Source organism: Marmota monax, unplaced genomic scaffold (genome assembly GCF_021218885.2).
Source record: "Marmota monax isolate L192 unplaced genomic scaffold, Marmota_monax_Labrador192_F-V1.1 WCK01_AAM20220418_F8-fsc00091, whole genome shotgun sequence".
Taxonomy (NCBI): Eukaryota; Metazoa; Chordata; class Mammalia; order Rodentia; family Sciuridae; genus Marmota; species Marmota monax.
In genome coordinates, this window is record NW_026692434.1 from 6,476,880 (window position 1) to 6,491,637 (window position 14,758).

Here is a 14,758-nt window from a genome sequence, read left to right on the forward strand (position 1 = left end):
TGGTAGAGTGTGAGGCCCTGGGTGTTCCATCCCCAGCATCAGGAAAAGGGGGAAAAACAAAACAAAACAAAACATTTATTGGGCATGTGCTGTGTGCCAAGAACTAGCTAGGCAGTGGGGGACAAACTTAGTCCCTTCTGGATGATGTACGTGATGTGGCAGAGCCCTGGAGAGATAGAGAAGGGAATATTAGGAGGAAACAGAGGCTGGTTGCAGTGGTGTATGCTCAAGGCCACTCTCAGCAACTTAGTGAGGCCCTAAGCAACTTAGTGAGACCTTGTCTCAAAATAAAAAGTAAAAAAGGCTGGGGATGTGCCTCAGTGTTTAAGCACCACTAGGTTCTATTCCAAGCCCCTTTCCCATCCCCCCCAAAAGGAAACAGAAGACAGCAGGAGAGTATGAGCAAATTGGATCAAGTAAGCCTACGGTTTCTTGGAAGAGAGCAGCAAGGAAAGCTCAAAAGAGGAGAGCTGGGGAGGAACAGTGGGAGTCAGCCAGAGAAGGAGGCCATAGAGGTGAGTGCTTTGGGTGACTGCCCTAGGAAGAAATTGTTCTCCACAGACAGGAACAGAGAGCAACATATGTCTGTCTGGGGTATTCATGGAAACCCCCTGAGAAGCTTGTGAAGAACACTGGAACACTGTTGACCAACTGGCCTGGGTCCAAGTCCTGCATGCACCACACCTTACTGAAAGTGTTGCCAAGTATTTGGTGTCTTTACAAAAGGAAGACAATAATACCTGCCCCATACGATTACTATGAAATTTAAGAAGAGTATCTCAGGTACAGAGCATGGTTTTTGTTTCTTTGTTTATTTTGCTTTTTTGCACCAGGTTAGAATAATAATTTGCAGGGAATTATTTGTTTCTTTTTCATTTGTTTTAAACCATGATGTATATTGTATACTGCTTAAAGAATGAGACAGCTCTGAAGCTGGAATGTCTTCAACTGGAATCCCTCCTGTTGGCTATAGCACAACTAGCCACAGGATGTTTAACAAGTGATTTAGCCTCTCTAAGCCTCGGTTTTCATATTTATAAAGTGAGGATAATAGTAAATAAATATCTACCCCTTTAGCATGTGTTGAGGATTAAATGAAACAACGTAAAGTACTTAACACAGAGCCAAACACTAGGGTAAGCATTCAATAACTTTTATTTATTTTTTCTTTTTTGGTGCTGGGGTGTGAACCAGGGCCTCACACATACACATGCTATACCACAGAGCTAGCTACATACTTAGCCCTAATAACTCTTGTTATTTCATTTTTTTGTTATTTGAGATTCCTCATTAACCGAGTGTTGATATAAAATGAAGAAATGAAGTTTCCGTCTTTCTTTCTTTCTTTTTTGGTGCCAGGGATTGAACCCTGGGGGACTTAACTACTGAAAAACATCTGCAGAACATTTTTAAATTTTGAGACAGGGTCCCTCTAAGTTGCTTAGGGCCTCACTAAATTGCTGAGGCTGGCTTTGGACTTGGGATCCTCCTGCCTTAACCTCCCAAACCACTAAGATTACAGGTGTACACTACCACACCTGGCAAAATGAAGTTTCTTTATTAAGAATAATGGCATAGCTGGGTATGGTGGTTATGGAGCACACCTATAATCCCAGTGGATCCGGAGGCTGACACAGGAGGATTGGGAATTTGAAGTCAGCCTCAGCAATTTAGCAAGGCCCTAAGCAACTTAGTGAGAGTCTGTCTCAAAACAAATAATGAAAAGGAATGGGGATGTGTCTCAGTGGTTAAGCCTCCCTGTGTTAAATCCTCCCCACAAAATGATTGGCATAATGACCATTTGCTTTGAGTTCTATGTTTCACATTCCTGCTTTTCTCTTATTGATTTTCCGCTCAGTTTCACTTTCAAGATCTTTCTTTTGTGGAGGATGGATGGGTACTGAGGCTTGAACCCAGGGACGCTTTACCACTGAGCTACATACCTGCCCCTTTTTTCTTTTGAGATAGGGTCTTACCTAAGGTGCTGAAGCTGGCCTTGAATTTAAAACCCTCCTGCCTCAGCCTCCTTATAACACTCCTTAGGCAGGTGTGCCCCACCATACCCAGTTAAAGAAAAAAAAAAAAATTTAACTGGGAGTGTTTTAAAAATCAAAGGCAATAAATAAGTCGGGCATGATGGCACATACCTGTAACCCCAGTGGCTTGGGAGGCTCCAGCAAGAGGATTGCAAGTTCCAGGTCAGCCTCAGCAATTTAGCAAGGCCTTAAGAAGTTTAGGGAGACCTTGTCTCAAAATAAAAAATAAAAACGGTTGGGAATGTAGCTCAGTGGTTAAGCACCCCTGGGTTAAATCCCTACTACTAAAGAAAAAGGCAACTGGACAGTTAACCTTGATTCTGAAATCCTGTCATATTGTTGTACTTTCTAAGATTAAATGTCCTTTATCCTTTTTTCATTTTTAGTACAGTATCTTTTGAATTGTTGCTGTGTCATCTTTGTTTTCCTAGTACCATCTGTTTCCAGTATGTCTATTGGCAAGCCATTCCTGTTGCCAAAGGAACTTTGCAGACTTAGTTTTAAAAAAACACCCAATCATTCTGTATTTCACACAATCATCAACGAGAAGGGAAAACCAGGTCTCAATAACTGGGCAACCACTGAGGTAAATTCTTAGATCTTCATCTTCTTTCTCTTCCTTTCGTGTGATTCTGGAGATTAAACACAGGGCCTTGCCAATGTCAGGCGAGTACTCTGCCACTGCACTGTTTTTACCCAGCCCTGTTTTTACAATTTTTTTTTTTTTTTTGAGACAGAGTCTGCTTTAGTTTCCCAGGCTGGCCTCAAAGTTCTGATCCTCCTGCCTCAGCCTCCTGAGTCTCTGAGATTACAGTTTTGTCTTCCTTTTTGTTGCGAGCCATTCATGGGCTGTGTGTGTGAGCTATCCACACTTGAGCATATGAGGGGACTGGTCTGGCATTGCGCATTGATTGGGCTGTGTGATGCAAGTGTGCCTTTCCTCTCACTCTGCCTGTGATCCCACACAACACCTGAGACGTGTGTGACTTGCCAAGATGTCAATCAATCTGCTGACCACAAGAAATCACCAAGCAAGACTCCACCCTTCGAAACTCTACCCCTTGCCTTATTTGGGTGGAATATTCTATCAAATGTCTTTTCCACAATAAATAGGGGGGTTCTGGGTACGTTCTCTCTCTTGCTCCTTCTAGCGCTGTTTAGCATGGAGCTGACCCTTGAGGTCACTGAGCAGTCCCACCCTTGAAACTCATGTTCGTGTTTTGCATGATTTCTTCACAGTTTTCTCAGTTTAATGTTGCAGTCAGCTCCTTTGAACCCAGCTCATCCCACCAGCCTGGCCAGCTGGTGACACATTTTTTTTTCTTTTCTTTTTTTTAGGACAGACTCATTCAAATAGACCAAAGAAGCTGAATGCCATCATGTACATAAAGATTATTGACAGCAGTGGCGCACTCCTGTAATTCCAGTGGCTCAGAGGCAGGAAGGTCACAAATTCTAGGCCAATCTTAGCAATTTAGTAAGGCCATAAGCAACTCAGTGAGACCCTGTCTCTAAATAGAATATTAAAAAGGGTGGGGGATGTAGCTTAGTGGTTAAGCACCTCTGGTTCTATCCCTGGTCCCAAAAAAAAGACTATTGACAGTGTTTTCCATTAATTCATATATATATATATATATATATATATATATATATATATATATATATATATATATATATATATACCACTTGTGTATCCACTGCAAAATAACTACCACAGTCCTTTTTTGTATAGCACTTAATTATCTCCATATTTGATTTAATTAATTCCACGTAGGGCTTGGGATGTGGCTCAAGCGGTAGCGCGCTCGCCTGGCATGCATACGGCCCAGGTTCAATCCTCAGCACCACATACAAACAAAGATGTTGTGTCTGCCGATAACTAAAAAATAAATATTAAAAAATTCTCTCTCTCTTTCTCCCTCTCTCTCTCTAAAAAAAAATTAATTCCACGTAACTATACCAACCTTTGCTCTCTAGAATAATAGACTAATAAATAATAGAATAATAAAACTAGTGAAAACAACTGGTTTTATAGTTGAGGAAAAATAGAATGACTGAGGGATTTGTCCATTGCTAATGTAGCTAAAAATCAATCCTGCCCATCCTTAGACTTCCATTTTTTTCCCTCCATTAGATAAAGCAATAGGGATTAAAAGTACATATTCTAGAAGTGGGCATGATGGCACATACCTATAATCCTAGCTACTTGGGAAGCTGAGGCAGGAGGATCACTTGAGCCCCAAAGTTAAAAGGCAGCTTGGGCAACATAGGTAGGCCCCATACACCCCCAGCAAAAAAAAAAAATGCAGTTGGGCATGGGGGCACATGCCTTTAGACCTAGTTGTGTAGGAGGCTAAGGCAGGAGGACCAAGGGTTCAAGGTCATCCTTGGAAATTTAGTGAAACTCTATCTCAAAATAAAAATTAAAAAGGGCTGGGAATATGGGACTAGGGTTGTGGCTCAGTGGTAGAGTGCTCGCCTAGCATGCATGAGGCACTGGGTTCAATCCTCAGCACCACATAAATGTAAAATAAAGATATTGTGTCCACCTAAAGCTAAAGAATAAATATTAAAAAAAAAAAAAGGGCTGGGGATATAGCTCAGTAGTAGAGCCCTCTTGGGTCTGCTCCCTAGTACCACAAGGGGGAAAAGTACACATTCTATAGCCAGATTAACTGGGTTCAAAGCCCAGTTCTGATATTTAGTAACTATGCGACCTTAGAGATATTACTTAACCTCTTTAAATACCAACTTCTTCATTTCTAAAATGGGGATAATAGTACTTATTTAGGTTAAGATGATTACATAAATTAGTATGCAGATTTTAATGTTCTTCATATTCTCAAACTATTATTATTTTGTGTTTTATTCATTATTCTATCCTCAGTACTTAAAACAGTATCTGTACAAAAAAAAATTTGTTAAATGAAGAGCTAAATAGAGAGTAAGCTGCCTCTCTGTGCCAAAATTAACTAATTGACTCAAGAAATTTTTAAAAACAGCACATTATATACAGGGAAGCAATGATTGAAGTGACTGTATAATCTCAGCAGCTCAGGAGGCTGAGGTAGGAGGATAGCAAGTTCAAGGCCAGCCTCAGCAACTAGGCAAAATCTTTTCCCAAAATAAACAATAAAAAGGACTTGGGGTGTAGCTTAATGGTAGAATTTTAAATTATTAAAATTAAGTTCAAATTTTCATAGCAGCTTTATTGTAATCACCCAAAAATGGGAACAATGCAGATATCCATCAACAGGTGAATGGATAAGTAAATTATGATTTATTCATGTACTAGAAAGCTGCTTAGCAATAAAGAGGAATGAACTACTGACTTGATGACATGAATACTTTCAGAATAACTGTGTTGATTGAAGAGGACATACAAAATCAAACAGAATACAAATTGTATGATTCTTTACACATATAAAATTCTAGAAAATGCAAACTGATCTGTGATGACAGAAGTATATTAATCATTGCTAGAGGATGGGGAAGGGGGCTAGGCAGGAGAGAGAGGAGATCACAAAGAGATATGAAAAGCCTTTTGGGGAAGATGAATATGTTCATCATCTTGACTGTGATGGTAGTTACATGGGTGTACATATGTGAAAACTTAGCAAATAGGTACAATTTAATCATATGACAACCATACCTCAAAACCTTGAAAAAAATAGAGAGAAAACAAAAAGAAGGCAAAATAGATACATTTTTGTATGGGAAATGCTACAAGGGCTGGGGGCAGGGGGACGGGGGGTGGTGGGCAAAGCTCAGTGGTAGAACATTTGCCCAGCATGTACCTGATTTTTAAATTCTCAATACCACAAAAATACATAAAGGAAGGAAGGAAAAGAAAGAAAGAAATGCTTTAGGATGTTCTTTGGGCAGAAGAGAAATAACATCAAGTGAAACCTCAAATCTTTTGGAAGGAATAAAATAGAGAAGATAAATATCTAGGTAAATATAAAAGACTTTTTTTTCAGTCACTGTTGTATGATTATAATCTCAGTAACTCAGGAAGCTAAGGCAGGAGAATTGTAAGTTTGAAGCCAGCCTCAGCAAGTTAGCAAGGCCCTAAGCAATTTATTAAGACCTTGTCTCAAAATAAAAAAATAAAAATAAAAAGGGCTAAGGATGTAGCCCAGATGTAAAGTACCCCTGGGTTCAATCCCCAGTATCATCATCATCATCATCATCATCATCATCATCATAATATATTTTACTCTCATTTACTTGTTGAGCTTGGTTTAAACCTCTAATGCCATCAGTATAAGGGATTTGCAATTTTTTTTCTATAAAGATCAGATTATAAATGTCTTAGATTTTTCTGGCTGTATGGTGTCTGTTGCAATTACTCACTTCTCCTGGTTCCTTAGTAGTGAGAGATAATACATGAATGGGTGTGGCTAAGTTCCAATAAGATTTGGGGGGTGGGGTACTGAAGATTGAATCAGGAGCATTCTACCCCTAGCTACATCCACTGTCCTTTTTATTTTTATTGAGACAGATTTTCACTAAGTTGCTGGGGGCTCACTAAATTGCTGAGGCTAATCTCCAGCTTTTGTGTGTGTATTGCTGGGGGAATCAAACACAGGATCTCTTGCATACTAGGCAAACCTCTATAGTCTCCTTTCTTCCTTCCTTTCTTCCTTCCTTCCTTCCTTCCATCCATCCATCGAACTCAGGGACACTTAATCACTGAGCTAATCTCCAACCCTTTTTATTTTTTACTTTGAGACAGGGTCTAAGTTGCTTAAGGCCTCACTAAGTTGCTGATGCTGACTTTGAATTTATGATATTCCAGCCTTAACCTCCCAAGTCGCTTGGATTACAGGCCTGGGCCACGCATCTTGTTTAACATTTCTTTAATATCAAGGCCTCTCTCATGTCTGAACAGTGAAAGTACTAATCAAAAAACAAGACCTTACTCAGGCTAACAAATTATTATTCTCTATGACAGAACTACAAACTGCACCTTAATTAACAGCCTTGCTAATTACTCCTTCCTAATGGCTCTTTTTAAAATCATGCTGATCATACATGATCTAATCCTCTGCATTTGACATTTGACCCTTCGCCCCCTGCCCCAAAGTTCATTCACAGTTTGTCTTTCTTGGTCACTTTTCAACTTTATCTTCATCAGTGTTAAGCTATTACAGTCCAGGAAGAACAGATTTGTAAGAACCTCATTAAATAGCTAAGGCTTTTAATGGTTTGTTTGTTAGTTTGTTTAAACTGAAACATTACTCAATGTGTGGCATGCTTTGCAACTGTGTGAGTGTAGTGAGTTAATATCAGCTTGTGAGTACCATTCATTAAAATTCAACCTCATTGTTAACTTGGAGAATGATGATAATGCAGTAATACTGCCAATTGGAGCTTCCTCCCTCTTGATTACCGTGCTAGTTCCCAGAGGATAAAAAAAAGAATATCACTACTTTTAAGGAACTTGAGCTTCAGTATAAGAGACAAGATGAATGTACAGAAACCGTAATGGAGTCATTAAGTCCAGAATTTTCAGTTACTGTAAATTACTGTATTATACATCATTTAGCCCTTACATATTAAATGAGATACATGTTATAAGCATTTCACAGATGAAGAAACTGAGACTTTGAGAAATGAAGAAACCTGATCAAGGTGGCAATTCGCAACTCACAAATCAATGCTTGGCTCCAAAGCAAATTACTTTCCCCGTTCATCATTCCGATTATCTGTCTACTCTCCTCCATTAAGGAAATAAAGGGTTAACATGGGGGAAATAATTGATCTACTCCTAAATTAATGATTTATAATAATGACAATTGTTAGTGTAAGTAATAAAAAATATGTGCTTAGGCAAAAAGGCCATACTGATATAAGAAGCTCATATTTGACAATCCAATATACAGGAACATATTTTGCATGGGGCATAATGCTGTATAGGAAACTTTTAAGATGAAATTTGAAATATTTAGTCTAAATTTAGTTTATAATTTAAAACATTTTATTTAAATCTAAATTTAGTTTGAAGGTTTTTGTTTGTTTGTTTTCCAGTACTGGGGATTGAAGCCAGGGCCTTGCAAATATTAGGCAAGTGATCTACCACCAAGCCACATTACCCTAATCTTAGGTGTTTTTTTTTTTTTGGGGGGGGTGGTGGTGGTGGTGGGTACCAGGGATTGAACTCAGAGGCATTTGACCACTAAGCCACATCCCCAGCCCTATTTTATATTTTATTTAGAGACAGGGTCTCACTGAGTTGCTTAGTGCCTTGCTTGTGCTGAGGCTGGCTTTGAACTTGGGATCCTTCTATCTTAGCCTCCCAAACTACTGGGATTATAGGTGTGTGCCACTGCACCCAGCTCTCATCTTAGTGTTGAAATAAAGCTACAGTGCATTGTTGGTGCACACCCACCAGTGTTTTTTGTTTGTTTGTTCATTTGTTTTTAATTTTAAAAAGGGCTGAGATGTAGCTCAGTGTAGAGTGCTTATCTAGAATGTGTGAAGTCTTGGGTTCAATCTTTAGTAACTCCCCGCAAAAAAAAAAAAAAAAAAGAGTCTTTACTACAGCCTCTATTCCTTATAAATGCCCCAGGTCTTAGGAAATGTGATAATATAAGGTTCAAGGGCAACCATGAACTCCAGTTTATCAGAGAAGCAAAAGTTTATAGGTTAGAAATGCAATTATCAATCATAGGACTTAGGAATTACAAATCACATCTTAAAAGCAAATAGATATAACTCCTTAGTCTTCACCTACTAGATTGCTTCAGATGGCTCCTCTGATAAATGAATGTTCTTGGCCTTCCTATATAGATAGCACCAAGCTTTCAACTCTTAAGTGCTACAGTGGTGTAAATGTTAACTTTTGGGGCTGGGGATGTGGCTCAAGCGGTAGCGCGCTCGGCCCGGGTTCGATCCTCAGCACCACATACAAACAAAGATGTTGTGTCTGCCGAGAACTAAAAAAAAAAATATTAAAAGAATTCTCTCTCACTCTTTCTTAAAAAAAAAAAAAGTTAACTTTCTTTCTTTTTTGGAAAGGGAGGTACTGGAGATTTAACCCAGGGGCAATTTACGACTGAGCTGCATTCCCAGTTCCTCTTTTATTTTATTATTTTATTTATTTTTTTAAATTTGCCTTCATGCAAGTGTCTTTTTCTTAGGATTTTTTTTTTTTAAGAGAGAGTGAGGATCAAACCTGGGCCGCATGCATACCAGGTGAGCGTGCTACCGCTTGAGCCACATCCCCAGCCCTATTTTTTAAAAAATATTTATTTTTAATTTTTATTTTAATATTTATTTTTTAGTTGTAGTTGGACACAATACCTTTATTTAATTTATTAATTTATTTTTATGTGCTGCTGGGGATCGAACCCAGGGCCTTACACATGCTAGGCGAGGGCTCTACCACTGAGTCACAACCCCAGCCTTACTTTTTTATTTTTTATTTTTTTTTATTTAGGGCCTCAATAAATTGCTGAGCCTGGCCTTGAATTTTCTATCCTCCCGTCTTAGCCCTTTGAGTCGATGGGATTACAGGAATGCACTACCAGGCCAGATTAAATGTTTTTCATCCTTTCTCTCCCCTTTAATTTTTCTTTTCCTTTTATTTTATACTCTATAGTATAAAAATACTGGAAAGTGATTTTCACTAATATTTCTACATTAGTGAAATATTAACAATAGATGTCTCTAGTTAGTGGGGCTATGGATGGGTGGATTGGGGACCTCCACTTTCTACTTTCAGGTTTGCCAATGCTACATCAGTCAGCAAAGTAAAACACTTCTCTATGAGAAGGGAGCCACCTTAAGATGAGGGTCTACTTTGAATCTTCATCAGTAGGTGTACTTTTTGAAAATACTAAAGAGAAATTAGAACTCTTCTCTGGCTCCTCCCCCTCCCCCTCCCCTCCCCCTCCTCCTCCTCCCCCTCCCCTCCCCCTCCTCCTCCTCCTCCCCCTCCCCTCCCCCTCCTCCTCCTCCTCCTCTTCCTCCACCTCCTTCTCCTTCTCCTTTCTTGCTGACCCTGTCTTCTTACCCTCTCCAAATGTGAATTCTGTATTAGGAAAGGAGCTGGATGGCACTTGCTGGAATGAAGGAACCACTGTCCTGTTCTTGCTATGTAAGTTTAAACCACACACTGCATTTCTGTATGGCCTCTTTCTCCTGCAGGCTTGAGATGCCTCTTTGTAATTCCCCTGCTATTTTTAAACGTCCCTACAGGGTAAGGAGAAAGCCATCCTTTTCATCTCTGAGCTGGTCAGACTTCCCTCTCACTGTTCCTCTGGCAAATAATACAGAGCTGAAAGCTTCTCCAGGATTTAGAAAGTGATCTTGGATAATGACTTCTTTCCATATTCCCAAAGAAGCCACCCTCTTAATGCCTTTTTTTTTTAACACTGGGTCTAAATTGCTTAGGACCTCACTAAATTGCTCAAGCTAGCTTTGAACTTGTGAACCTCCTGTCCTCAGCCTCCTCCTTCCAAAAAAAAAAAAAAAAAACCTGGAGTCTCATCTGTACTGGGCAAGTGCTCTACCACTGAGCTGCACCCCCAGGCCCAGACTTCTCAGTTATTAAAAGACCACAGGAAAGTCAGAGAATTTGTTTTGCATTTTTGAAAGACTCTTACAATCATTTATACCCTTAAGTTTGTATGAGAGAAGAAATCCTTAATCAAGGAACATCCCGGTGCATACAGCAAAGGCAAAAGAAATCCGGGTCCTTGCACTCCAGACTCAGTCCCCGGGCAATGTGGCCTTAATAATTTCCCTGATTGCTCAGGAGACTGTTAATTTTTTAGTGTGTACTTGAAACAGAGCTATAATTGTCCACAGAGCGCAGAGGGAGAAGGTAAAGCAGTCCCCGGAGAAGGCACTGCTGAGCAAGGCGGGTTGCCACGGCTGTGCCCGGCGCTCGGCTGCGCTTGGCTGCTCACGCCTGCGGAAAACGCGGGTCGCCGGTCTGGTAATAGGGAAATGAATCATGGGTCCAGACACAGCTACCATTTTTTTTAGCTATGGGGATTATTTAGAAATCTACAGTCTCAGTTTTCTTCGAATTGTGAAGATCCCACTTAAATATTTCAGATAGCACTAAAAGTAGAAGTCCCTTGACTTTTCAGAAAGACAAAAAGTTTTAGTCATTTGCATCACCATAGATGGTTATGTTGGTACAGTTACATTAATACTTGTCATTAACCAGGAGTAGTGGTGCAGGTCTATATTCCCAGCTGCTTTGAAGGCTCAGGCAGGATTGCAAGTTTGAGGCTAGCCTGGGCAATTGAGGGAGAACTTGTTTTAAAAAATAAAAAGACTGGGTATGCAGCTCAGTCTTACAGAGTTCCTGGGTTCAATCCCCAGTACTGGAAAGACAAACAAACACTCAAATAGTTCTCGGTACTGGTTGGGAGTTCATAAAGCTTCTCATGGTAGACTTTGACTACACTTGTTCTCAAATTTTCTTTGGAATTGTGTTGGTTACTCTTTTACATAGAGAATAAATGTCAGGGGAGACTTCAGTGAGATGAAGAAAACAATAAGTTTTAATCAGGGGTTTAAACTGACAGGAATAATAATTTACATTTATTTGCCAAGTGTACAGATACATAGGTAAACCAAAAACAAGTAAATTTGGAAACTCATTATTTGCTTCATTTATACAAGAAAAACAAAACAAAACAAAACCCTAGGTAAAACCAGATTCATAAAATTAAGCTATTTATATGCTGACTCTTTCCCATGAAAGAAGTTAAACAAATTTAAGAACCTAGTGAACATGCCAGTGAGTGTTGCAGTAGATGACCATTCAGCCATATTAATTAATGTATGTATCCCAGTGTCCTTAGTAATCCAGAGACATAAAAGATAGGTCATTCACCCTCAGGAGGGCTGGTGTGGATGGTCTGAGCACAAATAAGAAATGAGTAGCTCAGTATGGCATTAAAAGTCTTCAAATCCTTCCACCCTTGAGATATGAAGTTTCTGAGTGGCTCAGGGAAAGGATGTCATAGAGGGTTGGGGGTGTCTAGGACTGAACTCAGCAACTGTCTTACTTTGCCCAGGGGAGCTGCAGGGTGAAGGGGATGAAGTGCCTCATCTCTATTAAAGATAGAAGCTGATTGGTCCTCTTTCCCCCCTCTTTCTTCACTAATTTGATCTCTATTTATTGTCAGTTTTGTTGTTTCTCTACCCTCTTTCCCCACCCTGCAGCTTCCTGTCTTCTCACTGAACAAAAATCACAGAAGTGCACTGGCTTAAGCTCTAAACTCAAGTATGCAGCAGGCAGTTGACTTGGTTAATTAAGGAGCTAGGTCTAGTCTACAGCTGCTACACTTGGGCCTCCTGTTTTCCTGCTTTTGTCTGATCAGGAAACCTTAGGGCAAAAACATTATTTTTTTCTCCTGGTCCTGGGGTTTGAACCCAGGGGTGCTTTACCACTGAGCTGCTGCATTCTTACTCACACTTTTAAAAAATTTTTTTAGATTCCCAGCACCACAAGGAAAAAAAAAAAACAAAACTGCAAATAGCCACTGCTTATATCTATAATAGAAACTAGAGAGTTCACACTCCCTCCCACACACACTCTCAAAGGAATCTCACTTCTACTTTCAAACTCCCTTTCCAAACCCAGTTTCTAAGATACAAATCATTGAGCAAATCCTCCTTCCATACCATTTTTAATCCTATTTCCACCATTAAAATAGGCAGAGTCAAATTTTATGTATGACAATTATAGTACCATAATCTTCTTTGCAAAGTTGAAAGTGACTTACTTACATAACTGGGCATGTTGGCGGTGGCAGTGGTACACACTTGTGATCCCAGCATTGAAGAGACTGAGGTGGGAGGAGCTCTTGAGCCCAGGAGTTTGGGATCAGCATGGCAATTTAGCCAGATCCCATCTCAAATAAGTAAATAGAGTAAACAAAAAGTTAATTTAGGATTAGCACTCAGTGGTAGGGCACTTGCTTGATTACCTGACATGTGAGGCCTTGGATTCCATCCCTGGTACCACAAAATAGCAACAATAGAAACAAAACCACAAGGAAAAAAAAGTGGGGGAAAGAAAAAAAGAAGTTAACTTCAAATAGTTAGGAATCAAATTTAGGCGTGGTGTCTGTAATTCCAGCAATTTGGGAGGCTGAGACAGATTGATCACAAGTTCAAAGAGAGCTTTGGCAACTTCTGCAAGGCACTGTCTCAAAAAATAAAAAAATAACAGCCAGGCGTAATTGCACAAACCTATAATCCCAGTGGCTCAGAAGCCTGAGATAGGAGGATCTTGAGTTCAAAGCCAGCTTCAGCAAAAGTGAGGTGCTAAGCAACTTAGTTAGACCCGTCTCTAAGTAAAATACAAAATAGGTCTGGGGATGTGGCTCAGTTGTGGAGTGCCCCTGAGTTCAACCCCTGGTATCAACAACAAACAAAACAAAAACAAAAAAAGACCCAGGGACTAGGGTGTAGTTCCATGCTCAAGGCCTTGGGTTCAATCCCTGACACCAAAAACAAATCAAAGAAAATAAAAGCCAAATAAAAATCAAAGTCTCAAAAACACATTCTAATCCCATCACTTCATTTCTTTAACTTTCCTATGGTTTTCTTTTTCCCCTCTGATTCTCATACATTCGATTGCTTATTTCTTGCAATGCTGAAGATTGAATTCAGGACATTGTACATAATAGGTGAGCACTCTACACCACTGAACTACACCCCCAGTCTGTTTCTATATTTTCAAAGGTAGGGGAAACTGGGTGTGGTGGTTCCTTTCGGTAATCCCAGCAACTCAGGAGGCTAAATCAGGAGCATTAAATGTTTGAGGCCAGCCTCAGCAATCTAGCCAGATCTGATCTCAACATAAAATAAAAGGGTGGGGGTGCTAAGGAATGAATTTGATCAAATTACAATGTCATATTTTATGCATATACAGTTTTTGTTTTTGGTGCTGGAGACTGAACCCAGGGTCTTGTGCATGCAAGGCAAGCACTCTACCAACTGAGCTGTATCCCCAGCCTGCATGTACAAATATGTACAAATGTGTGACAACAAATCCCATCTATGAACAACTACAATGATCCAATAAAAAATGTATTAAAAATGGTCTGGTGCTCTATATGTGTAATATGAGATGAACTGATTCTGTCATCAAATTAGAATGAATAAATAATTTAATAAACAAATCAATAAACAAATAAAGGTATTGTGTAAAACATGAATAAATAGATTCTAGATGGACATCTAGAAATAGAGCTTAAACTATACCATATTTCATACCTGAATGATAGCTTTGCACAGTGGCAGTATCGTAGCCAATGAGGTTTATCCGAGGCGCAATTATTGCTAATTGAAAACTTTTCATACCTGAATGAGTTGCTAGTGATTAAAAATTCAAATGTTAAAAAAATTCACTTAGTGGGAATGGTGGCACACACCTGTAATCCCAGCTACTTAGAAGGCTAAAGCAGGAGGATTATAAATTTGAGGCCAGTGTGGGCAACTTGGCAAGACTATCTCAAAAGCTCAGTGGCGGAGCACATGCCTAGCATGTGTGAGGCCCTGGCCCTGGGTTCCATGCCCAGTTCTGCAAGAGAAAGAGAGAAAGAGGGAGGGAAAGAACCATAAAGTTCCAGATAAAAGCTTTTATATTCTTGGTGTGGAGGATACTTTTTAACAATGACACAACAGTAGCAGACATTAAAATAAAGAAAGATGGTGGAATGAGATGGACATCATGACCCTAGATA

At 39.6% G+C, this 14,758-nt stretch overlaps 1 non-coding gene across 1 annotated transcript; it reads left to right on the forward strand.

Annotated features, from left to right (window-relative positions):
• The first annotated feature begins 14,297 nt into the window (after positions 1 to 14,297).
• LOC124091832 (U4 spliceosomal RNA) lies at positions 14,298 to 14,434 on the forward strand. The gene has a single exon (XR_006851442.1). It is a non-coding gene; the product is annotated as a U4 spliceosomal RNA (small nuclear RNA).
• The last annotated feature ends 324 nt before the right edge of the window (positions 14,435 to 14,758 follow it).